Here is a 23,891-nt window from a genome sequence, read left to right on the forward strand (position 1 = left end):
TATGTCTCTCTTATGTCGATGTTTCTCTCTCTTTCTTCCTCCCTCTCTCCCTCCTGCTCTATCTGAAAGATAAATGCAAAACTGTCCTCAGGTCAGGATAAAAAAAAAATTTCTTTAAAAGTTTCAGATTTTAGCCATTTTCCTAGGTGCTATAAGGGATGCCAGATATCATTCATTTTGCAAATGAGACCGCAGACTCACAGAGGTGAGGTGGCCACCTTAGGTCGGGAAGTCCATCAGAAGCAGGCCTCCCAATCCAAAGCACAGTATTTAGTTGGTCACAGAAGAGGTCTCTTGCTCCTTGACAAAAGTCAGCCTTGACTCCCTCCTTCCCAAAAGGAGATTTAGGAGTCTCCCACTTTAGATCTCTGTGATCCTTTGTACTTGTCCTATGTACTTGTCTTATAGTAGGGAATGGGGGCCACTGCACCCTGATATAGCTCCTGGTTATCTGAAACTGTGCAGCAAAACCTTCAGCTCCTATTCAGTTTCTACTTGTAAGGAAATGTCTCTGATTGCCCAAGCACACCCAAATCCCCACTGGATTCTTAACTCTTATAGACATTATTATTTAAAGCACATAATTAGCAATCGGAATGGGGAGAGGCATTTTATAACTCTGTCAATTTATGAGTCCATTCTGCCCACTAGTGTAAGCTCCAGGAAGACAGCAATTGGGTGGTTGATTTCTTGTAGTAGGTATCCCATAGATGGCTGTTGGTTGATTGGGTTAATTGAGCTGGGAAAAAAAGGCTGTGGTGTGAGAAGTGAGTTCTTCAGAGTTTCTCTGTGTCTCTGTGCCTCCCAGAGAGATATGCCTACTGGATCACAGAACATTGAAATTGATAGAGGTTGTGACTATCCCTCTGTCACCAAGAACCATGTATGATCTTTCCTTTGTCGAGACTTTCTTGGCATTAATGACACCTTCACCTATGTGATTAATTACAATTTATCTTCTCCGCCCCTCCACCCCCAATAGACTGGAAATTTCATGAGAACATAGACCATATCTGTTGATTCACCATCATATCTCTATCACCAAGCCTGGTACCTAGTAGGTATTCAAGAAATACATATATTTCCTTTTTTTTAAATATGTTTTCTTTATTGATATTAGAGAGAGAGAGTAAGGGAGAGGGAGTAAGATAAAACATCAATGAAAGAGAACATCGATTGGCCGCCTCCTGCATGCCCCTCACTGGGGATGGGGCCTACAACCTGGGCATGTGCCCAGATTGGGAATTGAACCAGCGACTTCTTGGTGCATGGGTCAACACTCAACCACTGAGCCACATTGGTCGGGCAAGAAATATTTTTTGAAGTAATGGATGAATGAATATATCACTTTGTTTTATAGATGAGGAAGCAGAGGTCCAAGAGGTTTGGCTTTTCAGTGACAAAGCTGAGACAAGACAAGGTCTCCTGGTTCCCAGGCTAGCCAGCATTCTATCTGTTTTCCTTTGCATTCTCTCAGTCTTGGAGTCTAGTCCAACCCTTTCATTTCACCAATGGGAAACAGAGGCCTAGAGACGGGCAGGACTCACCCAAGGTCACAAAAGAAGGCACTGGCAGTGCCAGGCCTAGAACCCAGATCCCTGACTCCTGAGCTAGTGCTCTTTCTCTGTGAAGACACAGAAAAAACAAAGCTGGGTTGGGCTTGTTGCCAAGCCCCTGCAGGAGGTCACATAGCCAAGCGGCTCTCAGAGTTCCTTGTCTATTCTTAGCCTGAACTTTTAGTGACTCTGGTCTTCAGCAGCTCTCTTTCCCCTTTTTCCTTTGCATTTGGTTTTTGTGTGTATGTGGTGTGTGTTTTCAATAAATGGTGCTACGTGTAGGAAATGGGCTTCGGCACCGTCCTGCCACAGAGGCCCCGGAAAGAACAAACGTGAGAGAGGGGCGCCGAGAAAACAATCGGCTTCCCTCCTCTGGAGTGACCCTGTGCCCCAGCGCCGCCCCCGCTCTGCTGCCTCTCACAACTAACTACCAACAAAAGGCTGAGCTCCTCACAATAAGAAGGAAATTGCCAGAAAGAATTTACTAGGAGGACCGGCTCTGAGTATCGACTGCTTATGACTCACTTTGATAAAGACCAAAAATGAGCTCTTCCCAAGCTAAGGTCCCTGTTCTAACTTACACTTCATCAGTCACCAAACACGAATGAAAAGCCCCTTTCTGCACAAATTTCTTCCTTCTCAGGACCTCTTTATCTACTTTGCCAAGTACTTGTTCTGAAGAGAGTTCAATTCAGAAAAGTGAAGCAGCTATGATCTTGAGTTACTTGGAAAGGACCAAAAACACAGAGGATAGTGGTAACTATCTATAATGTTATAAAAGTGTAAAAGGGCCCTGGCCAGTTTGGCTCAGCGGTTAGAGTGTCGGCCTGTGGTCCAGAGAGACCCGGGTTCGGTTCCCACTAAGAGGGCGTACCTCGGTTGCAGTTTGTCCCCAGTCCTGGTTGGTTGTGCCGGTGGCAGCCACTCTATATGTCCCTTTCACGTCGATGTTTCTCTCTCTCTCTCTTCCTCTCTCTCTCTCCCACTCTATCTGAACAAAAAAATGGAAAAATGTCCTTGGGTGAGGATTAAAAAAAAAAAAGTGTAAAAGGACCAATGAGAAGAAGGGGGTCTACATCAAGTTCAAAGGAGGCAGAAGTTTCTCTGGGCCAGGCTACGTGCAAGAACGTTCAAGGGAGCAATTTGAACCAGGTCTTGTGTATTAGTTTTCTGTTGCTACAACAAATTAACCCACTTTGGGTATTAGTTGCTTATTGCTGTGTAACAAATTGCCTCAAAACTTAGTGGTTTAAAACAATAACCATTTAGCCCTGGTCAGTTTGGCCTCATACTGAAGGGTCTCCGGTTCGATTCCTGGTTAAGGGCACGTACCTGGGTTGCAGGTTTGATCCCCGGCCCTGGTCGGGGTCATGCAGGAGGCAACCAATCAGTGTGTCTCTCTCACTTCCATGTTTCTCTCTCTCTCCCTCCTTCTTTCCCTCCTTCCCACTCTATCTAAAATTCAATGGAAAAATATCCTCAGATGAAGAATTAAAATAATGATAATAATAATAAACATTTATTACCTCACAGTTTCGGTGTGTTAAGAATCAAGGTGTAGCTTAGCTGAGTACCTCTGGCTCAAGGTCTCTCATGAGGTTGCAGTCAAGCTCCCAGCCCAAAGGCTCAGTGGGGACTGAAGGGGAATCCAATTCCAGGCCCAGTGGCAGGCCTCAGTCCAATGTGCCACAGGCCTGTCCACAGGGCTGCTTCAAGACTTGGCGCTGGCTTCCCCCAGGGTAAGAGATTTAAGAGAGAACAAGAGTGGCCAAGATGGAAATCAAAGTCCATTTGCAACCTAATCTCACAAGTGATATCTCATCACTTCTGTTGGCTCTTTTTTTTTTTCTTTTTATCCTCACCCGAGGACACTTTTGCATTTATCTTCAGATAGAGAGGGAAGGGGTGGGGGGAGAGAAAGAGAAACATCAATGTGAGAGAGACACATCAACTGGCTGCCACCCACACGACCCCAACCGAGGCCAGGGACAAACTGCAACCGAGATATGTGCCCTTAGCAGGAACCGAACCCAGGTCTCTCTGGTCCACCGGCTGACACTCTAACCGCTGAGCCAAACCAGTTAGGGCACTTCTATGGGTTCTTTTCATTAGAAGCAAGTCAGTAGGTTCAACCTACATACAAGGGTGTAAATACCAAGAGGCAGAGGTCAGTAGGGACCATCTGAGAGGCTACCTGCCACACCTTGCTGGTGGAAAGGATATAAGTAAGTTATAGAAAGCATTCTGGTAGAGAATACTAACTGTGAAAGCACAGACATTAGAAAGGTTTGACTGGGATGATTTGATTGGAACAAGGCATTTGAGGAGGCCTACACAAGGTAACTGGAGAGGTTAACTGGGCCCAGATTGCACTGGATTTTCAAATGCCAGGCGAGTTTTATTTGTATCCTCAGGCTCTTGTCTATATTCCCCCTCTCATCTGGAAGCTCTATAAATATAGGAACTATGTCTATTTTAGCCTTATTATGTTTTCATGATTTATAATAAAACTTGGCATGTAGTAGGTACTCAAGAAAGTTGGTTGGCTGAACAAACCTGTAAAGTTAATGTGTAAGGAGTAACACAGAGTGGTCAGATTTGTCTTTTTTGACTGAATTCAACTTTTTAAAAGCCCACATAATTACCTTTGGGGCTCCAACCAGGATTTAAGCAGTGTCTCCTATTTCTAAGGTATCATTATTCAAATTACCCAGCACATAACAAAGAGGAAAGTTGAACTTTAATCATGGGTGAGCTCCTAACACCTGACCCTGGCCACACACACACACACACACACACCCCTTTCCTGGCTGCCCAGTGTCTCTAGATGCTGCTTTGCGCATTGGTCTTCATCACGAAGGGAGAGTGAAGGAGCAGAACTGTTAGGTAGGTGTATTCATTTGCCAGGGCTGCCTAATAAAACACCACAGGCTGGTGGCTTAAACAACAGAAACATTTCTCAAGTCCTGGAGGCTGGAGGTCTGAGATCAAGGTGTCAGCAGTGTTAGCTTCCCCAGAGGCCTCCTTTTTTGGCTTACGGACGACCATCTTCTCTCTGCGTCCTCCCATGGCCTGTTCTCTGTGAGAGCACATCCCTAGATCCTCTTCCTTCTCTTAATGGACACCAGTCCTGTTGGATTAGGGCCCCACACTTATGACCTCATTTACCCTTAATTGCCTTATTTTATTTTATTTTTTTGTTAATCTTTACCTGGGATATTTTTTCATTGATTTTTAGAGAGAGTAGAAGGGAGGGAAGGAGAGAGAAAGAGAGAGAGGGAAAGAAACATGGGTATGAGTGAGACACATTGATTGTTTGCCTCCTGCATGGTCCCAACTGGGCCAGGGATCAAACCTGCAACCCAGGTACATGCCCTTGACCAGAATCGAACCCTCGACCCTTCGGTCCTTGGGTCAACGTTCTAACTGATAAGCCACACTGGCCAGGGCCCTTATTACCTCTTTAAAGGCTCTATCTTTAAATACAGTCACTTGGGGGATTAGGGCTTTATCATAAGAATTGGAGGGTGGAGTGGGGGACAAACACAGTTCTATCCATACAGTGGGCAAAGTTCATTGTACGTGTGCCTCCTACCCCTCACCATGCCCTTCTAAAGGAACGATAACCTCCTGTTTAAGAAAGGGTGACTGATAATTCTTTAAAATTCTTCACATCCACTATTTCACGTGACATTGCAATAGCCTCCAAGTGAGCGGAGCTGGCGTTATCAATCCTGAACAGATGAGAGCAGCCAGGAGGGCTCATAGGTCCTCGCAACCACAGGGTCTAGAATCTGGTTTCTGGCTCCTGGGCCAGCCCTCTCTATTACCTCCCTGTGTGCTCAGGACCAGCCCCTGTGGTGCCCTCACCTAGACTGGAACTGCCACTTCTTTCTTCTGCTCTACTCCATCAAAACCTCCCCCCTTCAGGTCCTTCTCATTTGTGTTTCAAAGTGACAACTGACTGGCTGAAAAAACTATCATTAACAATCCATGTTATTGATATGATTTGTTAGTGAGGAAGAAATTACTCAGGAGGGATCCTGGCCAAACAGATTAACAATCTATATGATGTTTTATAGCCTGCAAAATCTTTTCTTCACATACCGTATCTAACTTACTTTAATTTGAACAAAAACCCTGTAAAATAGGTGCTATTATTATCCCTGCTTTTTCTTTAAAAATTTTTTGTATTTATTCATTTTACAAAGAGAGAGGAAGGGAAAGAAACATCCATTTGTTGTCCCATTATTTCTGCATTCATTGGTTGCTTCCTGTATGTGCCCTGCCCGGGGATGGAACCTGCAACCTTGGTGCATTGGGACGATGCTCTAACCAGCTGAGCCCCTGGCCAGGGCCTATCCCTGCTTGTTGGAGAAACAGATTTAGAGGGTGTAGCAGCCCAGAGCCGCACAGCTGAGCAGCACAGGTGGGACTTGAACCAAATATTGCTGCTCTTGTTACTGCATCCTGCTCCACTGTCAAATTGTACTAGTTCGTTCAGAATGTTTTTTATGCTTATGTTTTTCTCTAAATATTCAAATATGGAGCTCCTTCCCTGCCGGCTAGTCTGTCCTGACCTACCCTCTACTGTGCTCCATTCCTACTTAGCTGGGGTGACCACAAACACATTTTCCTCCTCACTTGGCTTTTGTCTCCTCATCTGTGATTAATTTCATTGACTGGGCTCATTTTTCAGTTTTAAGAATCTAATAAATTGATTGGCTTTTGTCTTTATCTTCCATTGTATTCATTCAACAAATAGCTATTGAATATCTGCTGTGTGCCAGGCACTGTGTGGGGCACTTTTTCTTTTCTTTTTTGCATTTTAAAAAATATGCTCACTGGGGGTCATCTGCCAATAGAAAACAACAACATAAGAGAAAACCCCCCAAAAATTAAAAAATAAGAAAGAAAAAGCTCCCACAAAATGTTCTTCTGCTCTATCCCCCCACCACACAAGTTTGCACAGCAGGGACCACAGCAGTTTGCAGAATGTAATGTGCGATCCACAATGAGCAAGACAGACCTAGTCCCTGCCCTCAGGGAGTGTGCTTTCTTCTGTTCCAGGAGTGGACCCTTGGAAGCCTCTAGTCTAGTCCTTTTACAGAGAAGTGAGTCATGAGGGTGATGACTTACTGAAGGTCACAAACCAAGAAGTGGCAGAGAGGGGATCTGGAAGCTGAGTCTTTTCGTTCCTCGTTCCAGGTGTTTTTCATCCACACTATACCTTGTATCATAAGGCACAAAGAATCAAAGTCTGATGCACAGGGTACAAGCCAACCCACAGGCAGAACCTCTGCTTTGTTTTTCTCATGCTGCCGCGCTAGAGTCTGCTTGCCACTAGCAGATGACATGCTTTTCTGTCCTACTCACTGCATTTGTATCCCCATTGCCTCTCCAGATCAGGACCTGAGCAGCTGCTGGAGATCTAGGCTCTGCCCGCTCGGTATTCTATAGGCATTTGCTCACAAAACCTTCACTGCTCCTTACATCTGTTTTCTCGAGATGGGACAGTGAGACTTAGGCTGTCACTTACCGAGGAGACAGCAAGCACTGTGTGGGATTAGCCCGTGTTACTTCCCAAAGGGAAGTGCCTCATACATACGTGTGTTTTGCATAACACCTGGCCCAGCAGGTCGGTACCTCTATGTGGAACACATGTTTGCATGTTGGTTCATTTCACCACTCTTTCACCACACTCATTTTTTTAAATCCTCACCTGAGATATGTTTTTATTGATTTGAGAAAGAAAGGAAGGGAGAGAGAGGGAGAGAGAGAAACATCAGTTAGTTGCCTCCTGTGTGCACCCTGACCAAACTGGGGATCAAACCCTCAACCGGAGTTATGTGCTCTGACTAGGAATCGAACCCGTCACCTTTTGGTGTACACATGGGACGACGCTCCAGCCAACTGAACCACACCGACCAGGGCCACACTCACTTTTTAGATTGTTATTTTAAATCTTATCAAAGTTATAATTTAAAAGGTCAACTTGTACAGTTCTACAAGGTTTATTAAGACAAAGCGTGGTCCTCAGCCTCCCTCCACCCACCCCTCCCCAACCCCATTTCCCCTTCCCTAAAGGGACCATTTTCAATTTGTTTAACTAATTCTTTTACCTATCTATAAATAACATGTTTGTATTGCTACTTCCTGGCTTTTCAGTTCAGGCATTATCTGTTCACTTCCCACCGTGGGAGATGAGGACTCTCACCCTCGCCCTTTTCTCCAGTCCCCCTCTGAACACACGCACGCCTCCCAGGCCCCTCCTTCCCATGTAGCTAGAGCGTAACTTTTGGTAGATCAATGAGTGTACTTGTTTTCATGACAATGTATATGCCACTTACAACTAAGCCATATAGTCAGCTATGGTTGCTTTTTCCGTTCCAACATCTTTGTTTTGATTATCTTGTTTTTTCATAAACTTAGGTTTCTCAGATCTTATCACTTAAGTGACCCTCAACACTACCAGCCATCCAGATCTCCTCTCAGTTTGTTCTTGGGAAGGTCTCTCCTGCTGTGGGGCCCAGCTGCACGGCTGCCACCCTGGCACCCCCTTTTAACCTCTTCCAGGGAATTCCTTTGCTTCCTTCCTGTATTGGATCACCTGTTTCTGGATCCCACGTCTTCTCATTTTCTTGACACCCCCCTTTTAAATGGATTATCTTTCTTTTTTTTCTTTTTTTTTTATCCTCACCCGAGGACATTTTTCCATTTTTTGTTCAGGTAGAGTTGGGGGGAGAGAAAGGAACAGAGAGAGAAAGGGACACATCGAGTGGCTGCCACCCACACAACCGACCAGGGCCAGGGCCAAACTGCAACCGAGGTACATGCCCTTAGCGGGAACCGAACCCGGGTCTCTCAGGACCGCAGGCCGACGCTCTAACCGCTGAGCCAAACCGGCCAGGGCCCAATTTTTTTTTCTTTATTGATTTTTAGAGAGAGAGGAAGGGAGAAGAAGAGAGAGCTAGAAACATTAATGAGAGAGAACATAGATTGGCCGCCTCTTGCATGTCCCCACTGGGGATTGGGTCCACAACCGGGGCATGTGCCCTGACCGGGAATCAAACTGGTGACCTTTTGGTGCATGGGTCGACACTCAACCACTGAGCCACACCTGCTGGGCTTCCCCCTTTTTGATAACATATTTTTGAGAACTTCTTGAGAATGCACGAGAGGGAAATTTTTTAAATCTTTGCATGTCTGAAAATGTCCAACTCCTGATTGATTGTATCAAATCTTGATGAGAAGTCGTTTTGCCTCAGAACTTGGATAGCGTGACTTTATTGTTGTCTAGGTTCTAGGGCTGCTGCTGAGTCAAAAGCCTTCTTTGCATGTGACCTTGTAGGATTTCTTTGTCCCCATTGTCAGGAAATTTTACAATGACATATGTATTGTGCTGGCCACTCAGTGGCTTTTGCAATCTGAAATCTTTCTCCCTTAATACTGGACGGTTTTCTTGAATTATTTTGTATCCTTTGTTGTGGTTCTAAAACTCCTGATATTCAGCTGTTGGGATGAATTTCTTATCTGTTCTTTCCTAGCTTCTGTCTCTGTCCTCAATCTGTCTTCTAGTCCTTCTATGAATTGGAGAATTTACCCTTGAAAAACAGACAAAACCTTTCCGTGGAATGTTAGATATAGTGAAATTAGATGCATGAGTTTAATGCACTATGTTTACCTAGTATTTCTATACACACCGGTTATTTAATAATTTCTACTTTATAGTTGTATCCAATCCTTTGAGTTTTCACAGTGGTTTCCCCTCACAAGCAGACTGATAACTAGACAGGACCTTAGGGTTGTCTAGCTCATCTCTATCACCTTACTGAGAAAAGACCTGATTCTCAGAGAGGAACATGTCCTGTTGGAAACGTCTTGTTCCTGCCAGGACGTACCAGATAGACAGAGTGTTATTGAGGTATAACTGACACTATAAATAAACCACACATATTTAAAGTGTACAATTTGACCCATATATACACTCCTGAAACTATCATCATAATCAAGATATTCATTACCCCTGAGAGTTTCCCATGTTGCTTTGTCACTCCTCTCTCCTGCCTCCCCAACTCTGCCCAGGCAACCCCTGATCTGCTCTCTGTCACTATAGGTTAATTTGTATTTGCTAGATAGAAATGGAATCATAACGTGTGACCTTTTGGGGGGGTCTGGCTTTTTAAAAAATGTTTTTATTTACTTTTTAGAGAGAGAGGAAGGGAGAGAGAGAGATAGAAATATTGGTGTGAGAGAGAAACATCACTCGTCTGCCTCCTGCACGCCCCCTACTGGGGATCGAGCCTGAAACCCCGGGCATGTGCCCTTCCTGGGAATTGAACCGGGACCTCTCAGTCCACTGGACAACGCTCAATCCACTGAGCCACACTGGACGGGCAGGTCTGGCTTTTTTTACATATAGTTTTTGGGTACTTTGGAGCCCCGCCTGACTGTCGGGGGAAAGGCTCCATGCGCTGCCCTCCCTCTGTGTCCCGTCTTTCCTCCTGGCCTCCGAGTATCTAGCCCCAGGACTGCAGCCTCCAGTGTCCCCTGCTCTCCACCCAGCCCGCTCTGAGGAAAGGACCCGTTTATGCTCTTAACCCCGTGGTGACTGATACGATTTTATATGTGTGATTTGTACCATTGTGCAGAAAACAAAAGCCTACATTTGGCTTGTGCCAAAGAAATAATAAAGCTCTCGTGATGCATTTCCGAGCATGAGCAAATACGTTTGGAAGAGGTTTTTGGACCAGAGACTCCCCCGAACCTGTAAAAGTACCCCCTGTGGAACAGTCATTGTGTAAGACTGAGCATGCCTGTAGACAGGCAGGGTGAATTGAAATCCCCTTTGGTCCCATTCAGAATTTTGGTTTCCTGAACTGTCAGCCATTTAGGAGCTAAGAAAAGAACTAGTATCTTGCTGGCTTTCCTTCCTTTTGGTCTATTTGGCAGAGAAACAATCCTGTGTAGATAAAAGGTCACTCACGAGGGCAGGGTTTCCCATGTTAGTCTTTATGTCTCTGTTCTAGGCAAGAGGGCCACCAGAGATGGCCCCAGGCAGCCAGACCTCAGTCCAAGCTGGCAGTGGCCCAAGGATCACAGGCGGGAGAGCCTGGTACACCAGCTGGCTCCAGTTATGCCTTGCCTGTCTCACTTCTCTTCTTGCTCATTTTCACATTTACTCTTTTAATTCTTTGTTAATTAATTCACATTTAATTCTTACAGCACTGTGAGGCAGGAAAATGGGAAATATTTTTCCCTTTTAACAATGAGAAAAGAAAGGTAGCATAACTGCTCAATGTTAAAGGCTTTGTGGTGCCAGCCCTGTCCATGGGGGCCCAGGCCACCTGCCCGCCTGTGCCAGGCTGTCACAGAGGAGTCAGGGCAGGGAGGGGAGGCTGGGCACATCCGCTCCTCCCTCTACTGCCCTGTGTGGTCGTCCCTGGCTTTACCATCACACTCCTTGGGACTTTTGGAAAATGCACAGAGCCCGGGAGGGGAGGGCAAAGGTGGGGGCCCCGGCAATCAGTGGGAAGGGACTTGGCAGACATTTTTTTTGTGAGCAGGAGGCCCAGTTCAGCGCAAAGCTGTGGTTAAGGAGGAAGACCAGTCCCTTTGACCTAATTCAGCATTCGTTGCGTATGAACTCTCTGCCAAAATGGGCCAGGCATAGTTCTCAACTTCGGGGTCCTTGTAGGTCCTGAATAGTGGGACACCTAACAGTGGTTGGTGGAAGAGGAGGTCATACCCCTCCCTCAGTAACCTAGGAAAGATGTAATGAAGGCCAGACCAGGAGAAAGGGCAGGAAGAGATTTTGAAGACCAACTTGGCTAACTTCAATATTTTGTCAGAACTGACCAGTCCTGACTCCAAGGACCCCCAGACTGCTTGCTAGTCCTCCTGTGCCAGAGAATTCAGTGGCACAGAGACTCCACAAGAGGAGGCAGGAGCAGAGCTTCCTGAATCCTGTTTCTGGTGTAAGGCCAACACCCTGACTCCTCCATCTGAAATGTCTTTACAAATTGGTCTTCCCATAATCCTTTTAGATAGAGAGGAGGAATTTCTGCATCCTGAGAATAATGAAAAGTTAATGATTTCTTATTTATTTTTATACATTTATAGTTTCTTGTCCATTGTTTTGTTTTTTCTTTTTGAGAGAGAGAGAGAGAGAGAAAGTAGAAGAGAGAGAAACATCAATGTGAGAGAAAGAGGAGAGAGAGAAAAACATCAATATGAGAGAAAGACATCCACTGGTTGCCTCCTGCACGTGCCCCAGGGCCAGGGATCGAACCTGTAACCCTTAGGTGTGAGAGCTGATACTCTGACCATGGAGCCATCAGCCAGGGTTGTATCTTTTTCATCCATTTATCTGCTGATGGGCATTTTGGTTGTTTCCATGTCTTGGCTATTGTGAATAATACTGCGATAAACATGGGAGTACATATATGTAGTTTAAATCCTGCTTTCTTATCCGTTGAATTTATACCCAGAAGTAGAATTGCTGGGTTGCATGGTAGATCTATTTTTAATATTTTGAGAAACTTCCATTTGTTGTCCATAGTGGTTGGAGCAATTTACATTCCCACCAACAGTGTATACCGGAATGGAACTTATTTTCACATGTTCATTGATTATTTAGCTTTCTTCTAAATGTATCAAAACTTCACCCATTTATCTAATAGGTTGTTCATTTTTATGGGAGTTATACATTATGAACACTATTCCTTTATTGATTATATGCATTGCAGATGCCTTCTTCTAGTCTGTGGTTTTTCTTTGTACTTTATATTGTTTTATTGAAAAAAAGTTTTAAATTTTTTAGTCCATTTAGCAGCAATTCTTTTATAGCTTTAGCTTTTTTGTGTTGTAAGAAATCCATCTTTGCCCAGAGATCATGTATTTTTTATATTTGCTTTTAAAAGTATTAAAGTGTTATTCCACCTTTATTTGTTTTCAATTTTGCTTTTTTATATAGAAACTCCATGGTGTTGAAACCATTTAATGAACACTCCATTTTTTCCCTAAGGTTTGTAATTTGGCTTCTACCACAGAATGCATTTTCACACACCAACAAGTTTGCTTCTAACTTTATATCCCACTTACTTGGTTGGTTTGCCTGTTCCACACTATTGTAATGATTTGGACTTTATATTTTAGATATCTGTTAGGGAAAATGTTCACCTTTTTCAAAAGGAAGAAAATTACTGTGGCTCTTCTTGACTCTTGTTCTTTTTACATGAATTTTTGGATCAAAATAGTCAAATTTCATGAAAAACCCTATTGGGATTTTTATTTTTTAATTTTTTAAAAATTTTAGATAGAGTGGAAGAAAGGGAGGGGGGAGAGAGAGAGAAACATTGATGTGAGAGAGACACATCAAGTGGTTGCCTCCCACACAACCCCAACTGGGGCTGGGGATTGAACCCACGACCTTTTGGTCCACAGTCCAACACTCTAACCCTGAGCCAAACCAATCAGGACCCTATTGATATTTTTAAGGGACTTGCACTCGATCTCCAAATTGATTTGGAGATAATTGCCGATTTTATCATTTTGACTCTTTCCCATCCATGAACATGGCACATCTCTTTATCGGTTTGAGTCTTCTTTGTATGTACTTGCTAGATTTATTCCTAGATACCTGCTATTTTTTTGTGTGTTTTTCTGCTACTATAAATTATATTTTAAAAAATCACTTCTTATAATAGTTTTTGCTGGTATATAAAAATGCTATTGATTTTTTTATATTGACCTTATATTTAACAGTCTTAATGAAATCTTATTAGTCCCAATAATACTTCAGAGAAAAAAAAGTTTTTTTTAATCCTCACCGAGATTACATTTATTGATTTTAAAGTGAGGAAGTAGGGGGAATGATTGATGTGTTGCTGGGGATTGAACCTGCAACCTAGGTATGTGCCCTGACTGGGAATCAAACTCATAACCTTTTGGTGTACAGGACGATACTCCAACTAACTCAGCCACCCAGCTAGGGCTCAAAAAAAATATTTTTTTATTTTTCTATATAGTCGATTCAACTGCAAATAATGCCACTTTATTTCTTTCACAGTCTTGTATTTTTTCTTTTTCATGTTTTATTTTGATATCTATGACCATATTGAATAGAATATTGGGTTTGGTCTTTACTAGAAATAGAAGGCTTCTAATATTTCACCATTGAATGTGTTTGCTACAGGTTTTTGAAAAATACTCTTTGTTGCCCTGGCCAGTTTGGCTCAGCGGTTAGAGCGTCGGCCTGCGGTCCGGAGAGACCCGGGTCCGGTTCCCGCTAAGGGCACGTACTTCGGTTGCAGTTTGTCCCCGGCCCTGGTTGGTCGTGCGGGTGGCAGCCACTCGATGTGTCCCTTCACGTCGATGTTTCTCTCTCTCTCTCCCTTCCTCTCTCTCCCTCCCACTCTATCTGTACAAAAAATGGAAAAATGTCCTCGGGTGAGGATAAAAAAAAAAAGGAGAAAAATACTCTTTGTTGAGTTAAGAAAATACCTTTATATTTCTAGTTTGCTATGAGTTTTTACTATGAATGGATATTAATTTTAAAAAATTTATCTTTACACAGACTTCCGGTCAAGATGGCCACATAGGTAAACGCGGTATCGTGTCCTCCCACAACCACATCAAAGTTACAACTAAACTGCAGAACCACCATCATTCAAAACTGCTTGAAATCAAGCTGAATGGAAGTCCTACAACTACGGAATTAAAGAAGCCGCATGGAGACTGGTAGGAGGGCAGAGGCAGATGGGCCGATTTCACATCCCCGTGTGGCGGATAAAAATCAGGAGGACACCTCGGCTGGGAAGGTCCTCCCTGAGGACTGAGGGGTCCTCGTCCCACACCAGGCACCCCACTCAGGGTTCTAGTGCCTGGAAGAGAAGTCCCCATAACTTCTGGCTGGAAAAACCAGCGGGAACTGAGGCTGAGGTGGCTGGAGCCCTAGGCAGCTCCTTTTAAAGGGCCTGCGCACGGACTTATTGGACTCACTAACTCTCTCTAAGCTTGGGGGGGGGGGCAGCTCGAGGGGTGCCAGAGACATACAGGGAAGAACTGAGTTGTTTGGCATTGGAGCGAGGGTTGGAGAGGGGGCTTTCTCTGGGACAAATATGCTGTCAGAGGCCTTTGTTCCTTTGGTGAGCCCTTCCCTGGGGTGGCAAATAGCCACCATGTTTGGGACTCCAGCAACCTGGCTCACACTGGTAGCCCCACCCTGGTGATTCCTTGAGGCCCTGCCTCACGCAACTTTCAGGCCCACCCAAGCTGCTGCCAGTTGCTTAACCATAAGATCGGCCTGTCTTGGATCCTGCTTCAGGTTTTCCTAAAGTCTTTCAAATAAAGCAGCATCTGGTCTCAGCTAGCCCCATACCTCTTGTTAAGTAATACATAGAAACAAACACAGGGAGGCAGCCAAAATGAGGAGACAAAGAAACAGGTCCCAAATGAAAGAACAGAACAAAACCCCAGGAAAAGAACTAAGTGAAATGGAGGTAAGCAACCTAACAGATGCTGAATTTAAAACACTGCTTATAAGGATGCTCATAAGCAGTTTGTGAGAACCTCAGTGAACTTAGTGAGGACCTCAAGAGCATAAAAAAGGACCAGTCAGAAATGAAGGATGCACAGTCAGAAATTAAGGAGGCACTAACTGAAGTAAAGAATAATTTACACAGATTCAATAGTAGAGTAGGTAAACCCAAGAAGCAAACCATCGATTTGGAATATAAGGAAGCAAAAAACACCCAATCAGAACAGCAAAAAGAAAAAAGAATCCAAAAATATGAGGAGAGTGTAAGGAGCCTCTGGGACTACTTCAAGCGTGCCAACATTTGCATCTTGGGGGTGCCAGAAGGAGAAGAGAGAGAACAAGAAATCGAAAACCTATTTGAAACAATAATGGCCGAAAACGTCCCTGACTTGGTGAAGGAAACAGACATAGAAGTCCAGGAAGCACAGAGAGTCCCAAACAAGATGAACCCCGAGAGGCCCACACCAAGACACATCATCATCAAAATGCAAAAGATTCAAGACAAAGAGAGAATCTTAAAAGCAGCAAGATAAAAGCAGTTAGTTACCTACAAGGGAGTTCCCATAAGACTGTCAGCTGATTTATCAAAAGAAACTTTGCAGGCCAGAAGGGAGTGGCAAGAAATATTCAGAGTGATGAAAAGCAAGAACCTACCACCAAGATTACTCTATCCTGCAAAGCTGTCATTTAGAATCGATGGCCGTATAAAGACTTTCCCAGACAAGAAAAAGTTAAAGGAGTTCATCACTACCAAACTGTTATTATATGAAATGTTGAGGGGTCTTTTTGAAGAAAAAGATAAAATATATGAACAAACAAATGGCAATGAATACATATCTATCAACAATTGAATCTACAAACAAAATGAACAGAAACATTCTCATAGATACAGGGAACATTTTGTTGGTTGCCAGATGGGAAGGGGGTTGGGGGAATGGGTGAAAAAGTTGAAGATATTAAGAAGTACAAATTGGTTGCTAGACTGACACACCTCAAAGGGAAGAGGGTTGGGGAGTGGGAAGAAATAAACCAAAGAACTTATATGCATAACCAATGGACACAGACAACAGTGTGGGAAAAGGCAGGAAGGGGGCGGGAGTGGGGAGGAGAGAGTCAATGTGGGAAAAATGAGGAATATCTGTAATACATTCAACAACAAAGGTAAAATAAAAAAAAATGTATCTTTACTGTTTAAAGTATTAAAGATGTCCCTCCTTTTTTCTCCATTGATACCCTCCTCCCTGCTCCTGCCCACCTTGCCTTTACCACACTGTGAATGTTGATTTATTTATTAAAAAAAATTTTTTTTTGCCCTGGCCAGTTTTGCTCAGAGGTTAGAGTGTTGGCCTGAAGTCCAGAGAGACCTAGGTTCAGTTTCTGCTAGGGGCACATATCTCGGTTGCAGTTTGTCCCTGGCTCTGGTTGGGTTGTGCGGGTGGCAGCCACTTCATGTGTTCCTTTCGTGTTGATGTTTCTCTCTCTCTCTCTCTCTCTCTCTCTCTCTCTCTCTCTCTCTTCCTCCCTCCCTCCCTCCCTCTCTCTCCCTCCCACTCTATCAGAACAAAAAAAATAAAAAATGTCCTCAAGTAAGGATAAAAAAAAATTTTTTTTTCTTTATTGATTTTAGAGAGAGAGGAAGGGAGAGGGAGAGAGAGAGAGATAGAAACATCAATGAGAGAGAACATCAAGTGGCTGCCTCCTGCATGCCCCTCACTGGGGATTGGGCCCACAACCTGGGCATGTGCCCTGACTGGGAATCAAACTGGTAACCTCTTGGTGCATGGGTCAATGCTCAACCACTGAGCCACATTGGCTGGGCAATTTATTTATGTTTAATATGTTTTTATTGATTGTTTTAGAGAGAAAGGGAGAGAGAGATAGAAACATCGATGTGAGAGAGATACATCAATTGGCTGCCTCCTACATGCTCCCCACCAGGGATCAAGCCTGTGACCTGGGCATGTGCCCTGACCAGGAATTGAACCAGGACCTCCCAGTCCACGGGACGATGCTCAATCCACTGAGCCACACTGGCTGGGCTGGATTTTTTAATCAAAATCATTTCCCATATCTATTGAGATGTTCCTGTAATATTCTCTAAATATGAATAACATTGATTGATTATGTAATGTTAAGCCATCCTTGCATTCCTGGGATGAACCTAATGGGTCCTGATTTATGTTATTTTTATACATTGCTGAATATCGTTTGCTAATATTGAGTATTTTATATGTATATTCATGAACATTAGCCTCAAATTTTTATTTCTCATATTTTCCTTATAGTGTATACAAATATAAATATACTGTTTTTATAAGAATTAGAATCATTAAAATTAGAAGGGAAAGTAAAGAGCATCTAGTTTGGTCTTATCACCTTAAAGTGGAGAAAACTGAAATTCAGAGACAGTAAGTAGCCTTTCTAAAATCACAGAGAGTTAGAAACAGAGTTGGGACTAAAGTACTTTGCAGAGCACTTACACATTTCAAATCACTTTCCCCTGCATGATCTCATTTTATCCCTACAACAGCCCTGCAGGGAGGGTATTTCATATCACCTCTCCATTTATGAATGGGCTAACAGGTCCAGAGAGATGATATCATGAATTATGTGACTCAGCAGGGCTGGGACTGGAAGCCAGGCCTCTGACTCCTAAACCAGAGCCCCCACCCCCACATTGGTTTATGTTCTATGCCCAGCCCCACTGACAGATCCATTTATTGGCCTGAAATGAGGGGAATGCTGAAACCTCCATCCAAAATTATTGTTTTATAACTGTCCAGCAATATTTTTGCAGGTATTTCATACAGATGGTCCATCTGCAGATAACCCTCAATGGGCAGGGATGATGGCTTCATGGTCCCTAAGGGTCGTCTTGGTAGGACACCTCAACGCCAGGGTCTCTAAGAATGTCCCCTCTAATACAGAAATGGGTCCAAGGCCCTTAAAAGGAATCTTTGTTACAGGTCCCTAAGGACCTGTTTCAACACCCCCACAGCATGGGGGAGGAGGGCTCCAGTTTCCCTTCCAGCCCCTTTCCTCACCCTCGGCCACTGCCACCCCTCCCCCATATCTCTCAGCAAGCTGCTTCCTGCAGCAGCGCCCTTGTTTTGCTTGTGCTATTTGTGTCTGCTTCTAACAGCTGGCCCAGCCTGGCAGCCCCTAGCTCTGAGGATTATCCAATTATCCCATTAGCCCAGCACGTCCTTCCTTCCTCCAGAGCTATTAGCTCCCCATCTCCCTCTTCCTCTCTCCTCCAAGGGCTGGTCCATCGCCTTCCTTACTCCTTCCTTAGCTAGGCTTCGGGCTGGGTCAGTCCCTAGTCATATAGACCAGAGTTGGAAGGGACATTTGCATCCAGCCATCTGCTTCATCATTTTACAGGAAAGGAAACTTATGCACCATACCCAAAGTCATATGGCCCATTCATACCAGCAAAGAACTAAAACCCAGGTCTCCAAACTTCATGCCATGATCTTTCTTATATATCTAGTCAGCACGCCTTATCTCGTGCTCACTACGCTTAGCCCTGGGATGAAGGAGGTACTATTCCCACTCCGCTCTCTGGGTCTGTGGTCGAGGTTAGGAACTTATGGTCTAGGTAGGGAGATGGAACACACACTGGTGAAAACCAGCACATTATCCAGGAGGTAAGTCCTACCTTAGCAGAAGAGATGTTACCAGAAGTAGGTGACAAGTTCCAGTGCATAGACAGGCACTGAGTGCTAAAGGAACTCAGAAGAGGGAGAAGAGGCTTTCAGCAGAAGGTTCAGGAAGGCCTCCTGGAGGAGGTGGTTCTTCAGGGGGTCAGTGTAGACTGGGAAGTGTTTCGAGTGGTGCGGTTTCAGAGGAACAGCATTCCAGGCTGAGGCCTCCCAGCAAGGGAAAGGCGGGCATTGGGATAAGAGGATTGTAGCCTTCAGTTCGGCTGAGTCAGGGGATCGAGGAGGGAAGTGGGTGGGCAGAGACAAGGCTGGGGAGCAACGCTGTGGCCCCGAACGCCATACCAATCAGTGGGGCTTACTCTGACACACATTTAGGGCCCACTAACTGTTCTGGAGCAGGGACGGACATACTTAGAGGTGTGCATTGTGAATATTCACATGATTACATGGACTAAATGGATTGTGGTAGAAAGAGACCCATGCAGCCCTGGCCAGTGTGGCTCAGTTGGTTGAATGCTGTCCCATGCACCAAAAGGTCTCTGGTTAGATTCCCGGTCAGGGCACATGCCCAGGTTGCAGGTTCGGTCCCCAGTATGGAGGCAACTGATTAATGTTTCTCTCTCTCTCTCTCTCTCAAATCAATAAAAACATACTAAAAAGAGAGAGAGAGAAAGAGACCAATGCAGAGAGGTCAGTTTGGAGCTTATCCAGGTGGATAAGCCTCTCACCCACCTGGATAAGCCATGGCTTTTGGGGGGTAGAGTGGATGGAACAGATTCCAAAGATGTTTGAAAAGAAGAGTTAGCAGGATGCACTAGATTGAATTTTGGAAGATAAGGAAAATATCCCCCACTAACAGGATCAGGGCAGTTGGAGTGGCCGTGGAAGTAGAAAGAGGAGGTGGGTGAGGACTATACTCACTTCATTGGGTAGAACATTTTGTAAAGTTGACCTTCTCTGTCCTATATTCCAGCCTTCTGCCTACCAGGTCTACAGGCTGACCCGATAAACCACGTGCTATGCCCACTGCCCGCCGACAGCAGTGCTGTCTGCGCTGTCATCTGGCTCTGGCGGAGGAGTTTCACGCCTGGGGCGCATTATGTTGATACAGTGCACCAGGTAACTGCCTCCCACCTATACCCATAGACTTGATTCAGGTGATGACTATTTGTTTTATACTTTCTTATTCCCTCCTCCCAGTTACCTGATTTACCCCCCACACCTGCTTTGGGTTTCCAGGATTCTAAAACTGACCATTCTGGCCAAGAAAGATGAGCCATCCTTATCTGGCCTTGTGCCCTCTTAATTCAGGGGAGGCTCCTTAGGGCCCACAAAGGTGCCCAGGCCCCTTCTAGGCCAGTGAGCACCTGAGTGCCCTTGGAGTACACTGAAGACCAGCCATTAAATTGTTGTAGGCTGGAGGCCTCGAACATGAACTCCCAGCAGAGCTGCCAGCCTGTAGGTTGTCCGACCAAGCTTAGCTGTGCCCTTCAAGCAGCAAGGCTCAGGGCAAGCTGGTTCCCTCTCTGCTCTGCTCACCACCCACTGCCACAACACTCCCTGCGTCGTCCTGACCTCACTTCCTCCAACCACTTTCAGTTTCCAGACCAACTAGACCCTCCCAGTCTTTGTTGTTGTTAATCCTCACCCGAGGATATTTTTTTCCCACTGATTTGATTTTTAGAGAGAACGGAAGACAGAGAGAGAGAGACATCAATGTGAAAAAGACAGATTTACTACTGCCTCCTGCACTCACCCTGGCTCAAACCTGCAACCCAGGGACATGCCCTTGACTGGGAATCAAACCCGTGACCCTTCGGTGCATGGGCCAGTGCTCTAACCTCTGAGCCACACTGGCCAGGACTAGACCCTCCCAGTCTTGATCGCCTTACAGCCACTTGTTCACGCTGTCCAGCTGTCGTGAAGACTACCTTGTAGCAGATTCCCACACGGGGGATTTGGGTTTAAGCAGGGGAGCTCATGGATGCGCTTATTTCTCTGGCATTTTCCACAAGTTAGCCAGGGCCGAGCTGGCCACGGAATGTCTGTGCTGCTGTGAACTGCACGACATGCACTGGGGTCCTCTCTCGGCACGTTTACTTGTCACTCAGTGCAGGACTTGACACGGATCCTTGCTCCGTTTTCTCCGTCCAGCGCCCTGAGCTCATTTTGAATCCCGATGCTGTCAGCCCACACATTGACTAAATCCTTCTCTGTTCACTTCTTTGCTATGTCCCCACTCCTTTGGATTCGAGATTTTAACAAACATGTGGGACCAGATGGGCTGAAGGGAGCAAATGACCATATCAGTGCCCCTGTCTAAGTCTCCCGCTGGCTCCCACACCCACCTTCCAGCCCCCAGAGACATCAGAGGCTTCCCAGGGCCTGGTTTACATCCACACTCACCGCGTTTCTTTTTCTGGCAGTGGCTGGGCAACGTCGTCAGCATATAGCAGCCAGGTAAGCAGCCCCTTCCCCTCTGCCTCTTCTCTTCCAGCCTCCTTTCCACCCTCTGATAGGAAGGGCTCTGCAGCCATACTGCTTGCCCTCTTGTGTTTTCTGAATCAAGAATGAATCTGCTATTGTACCGATAATCTTCCCGGACATTGATGTAACAAAACCTCCCGAAACACTTTCACACTTATTCCACTTTATCTAAAAGCAGGTCAGGGAAGCACTGGCCCGCAGTCGAAGTTGGTGGCGAGCCCAGGGTTTGAGCCTGGTGCTGACTCCTGCCCAGAGCTCAGGGAAGAGGTAGCTGGTAGCTGGGAGGAGGGAGGGGACATTACTGTGCATCTGTGGCCAAGGCACAAAACAGAGTCCAGCTGAAGCCCCAAGAGATAGTCTGGGGATAACTGTAGAAGCTGGGCCGGCCTCCGAAAATTCTACAACTGACAGAATGGTCGTGACACTGGGCTCTGGGCCTGAATTTTCCTAAGAGAAAACTAGATAATTTTTACAAATCCCGTCTAACAATTCCAAAAATCTCTGAATCCAAACCAGGCTCTATCCCCCTCACTCCCCTTTCCAACCCAACTAGAAAATGTGGGTGGATGAACAGAAAAGGAAGATCAAAACTGTGACAGCCCTGTGACAACACTTTAACTTGAAAATTGCCTGTGAATGGGCGGCATGGCTCTGCGGAGGCAGGTGAAAATCAGGTGGCAGTCACCCTCCTTCTCCGCCTCCGAACACACCCCTTGAAGAGATGCTCGGAGCTGGAGTTGACTTCAACCTGCCTGGTTTCCCCTTGCATGTGGCCTGTTCCTCCTCTGAGCTTCCAAGCCTGTGAGTTCACGACCACCACGCCCTGCCGCCAGGGAGGCTGCATCTGGCTGCTTTTCCTTAGTTGGTTGACAACTCCCTGGGCACCACCACCCTGTGCCCCCCAGGCTCAGTATTCAAAAGCAGGTGCTAATTAAGCAGTTGAGAGAGGAACAGAGAGCCAGGAGACAGGCTCAAGTTCTAGCCTGCTCAGTCCTAACCAAGGACTTCCCGAGAGCTCCCTGGTCTTTAGGTGCCAGTCCAGATGGCTGATTCTGCAAAATCACACACATACCCGCAGACACTTCTCTGAGCATGGCAGAGAAATGTGGATGGTTCAGACAAAGCCCTCCCCCAGAGGACACTGGGTTAACCCCCTGCCCCCCGCCCAGCCTCTGCTGCGGACCCCCGGGGCCTTGGGACCCCTGCCTGGTCTTTCCCTGCTCAGCCCTCTCCAGAGCCGCTCTCCTCTGGTAAAGAAAGGGTCAAGCTGGGATGCAGAGAGGTGCCCCAGCTCCCAGGCTCTGGGTTCTGTGTTTACCCCTCTTCTTTGAGGCTGGGTGAGCCTGATGTTCTCCAGCCCCCTCCCCAGCTCTGGGGGGAGGGACAGCTACAGTGAGGGGTGCCTCAGGGCAGGGGAAGGGTAGGTGTGGGGAGGAGGGAGAGGGTAACCTGACACTTTCCACTTGCCTCAGGGCAGACCTCAGGTCTTCCTTTCCCCCTAACCTCTCCCATCAGCAGGGGTATCACCTGGGGTGCTTGGTGGTAACTGGGCCCACAGGAGCTCAGGGAGACAGTCCCCATTGTGCTGACAACCCGCCGGAGCTGTCATGCCAGGGGACTGAGCGCATCTCACAGGCCTTTCCTTAGGCCTAGACCAGGGGACAGCTGCACAGAGCCCTCCCCTCTCCCCGAGCCTGCGGGTCCCATCTTCACACCAGCTCCCAGCCCAGTGAATCCAGGGACACCATCCACCTCTCATTTCCTCCTATTGCTCAGGCTGCCCTCATCCCTGCCCTGCCGAGCTTGGCCCTGGTCAGCAGCCCCAGGACTGAGGCTCACCACCGCTCCCTCAGCAGGCTCCTAGGAGCTTAGAGCATTTCTGTGAGGCCTCCCAGAGGAAAAACCAATAACGCAAATGGGGCAAATGGGAAGAGCAGCAAAGGTAGGGATTGGAGATGGGTGGTGAGTGGAGGAGGAGAAAGGGGAGCCTGCCAGGGGCCTGTCCCTCATGGGAGCCAGTCATAAGCTAGGACCAGGCTTGAGCTAGGCCTCCATTCACAAGCCTCCCGGGGAGCCCTGACCGTCCTTGCTGTGGAGGGGGCCGGGGCCACCACCAGGACGGGGTTCTGTGACCGACACCTGTGCTTAGGAGAGGCCTGAATGAAGCATGCTGTCTGCCCAGCCCTTTGGAAAGAGTAGGGAGAGGGCAGAGGGCCCTTGGCCAGAGATGTATGGCTCGGAGAAGCTCCGGGAGTGCCCCAGGCAGCCTGGCCCGGAGCAGACACGCGTCTGCACCCCACAGGGTGGGCTAGGCTTCATGTCTGCCTGCTGCTGTGGGCTCCTGCTCCTGCACTGCCCACATATGCATCCAATTGCACACACCTGTATTCTCTTATGGTCAGGGAGTGACGCATGCATCTGTTCGTTCTGTACACCTGTGCTTCCACTCACAGTGGGAGCCAGCACAGGGTAGGTGTGGAGATGGGGCCCTGGGCCCCCTGGGGACTCTGGAGGCATGGCCACATGGGCCTGGGCTCCAGAGCCGAGCTAGGGGCTGGCCCCACGAGGGCTTGGGGCTCAGTTGTACTTGGACACCTTTTCTGAACCCCTGGCCTGTTCCTTCCCTAACTCCAAAGACTGCAC

The 23,891-nt window shown here is 46.4% G+C and overlaps 1 protein-coding gene across 1 annotated transcript in view; it reads right to left on the reverse strand.

Annotated features, from left to right (window-relative positions):
* Positions 1–18,815, reverse strand: part of UPB1 (beta-ureidopropionase 1) — a 76,692-nt gene extending 57,877 nt beyond the window's left edge. Inside the window, exon 1 of the mRNA XM_036277244.1 lies at positions 18,758–18,815. The gene's annotated coding sequence lies outside the window, so the exon portion shown is untranslated. The remainder of the gene's footprint in view (positions 1–18,757) is intronic.
* Positions 18,816–23,891: the final 5,076 nt, after the last annotated feature.

Source organism: Molossus molossus, unplaced genomic scaffold, assembly GCF_014108415.1.
Source record: "Molossus molossus isolate mMolMol1 unplaced genomic scaffold, mMolMol1.p scaffold_m16_p_22, whole genome shotgun sequence".
NCBI classification, from domain to species: Eukaryota; Metazoa; Chordata; class Mammalia; order Chiroptera; family Molossidae; genus Molossus; species Molossus molossus.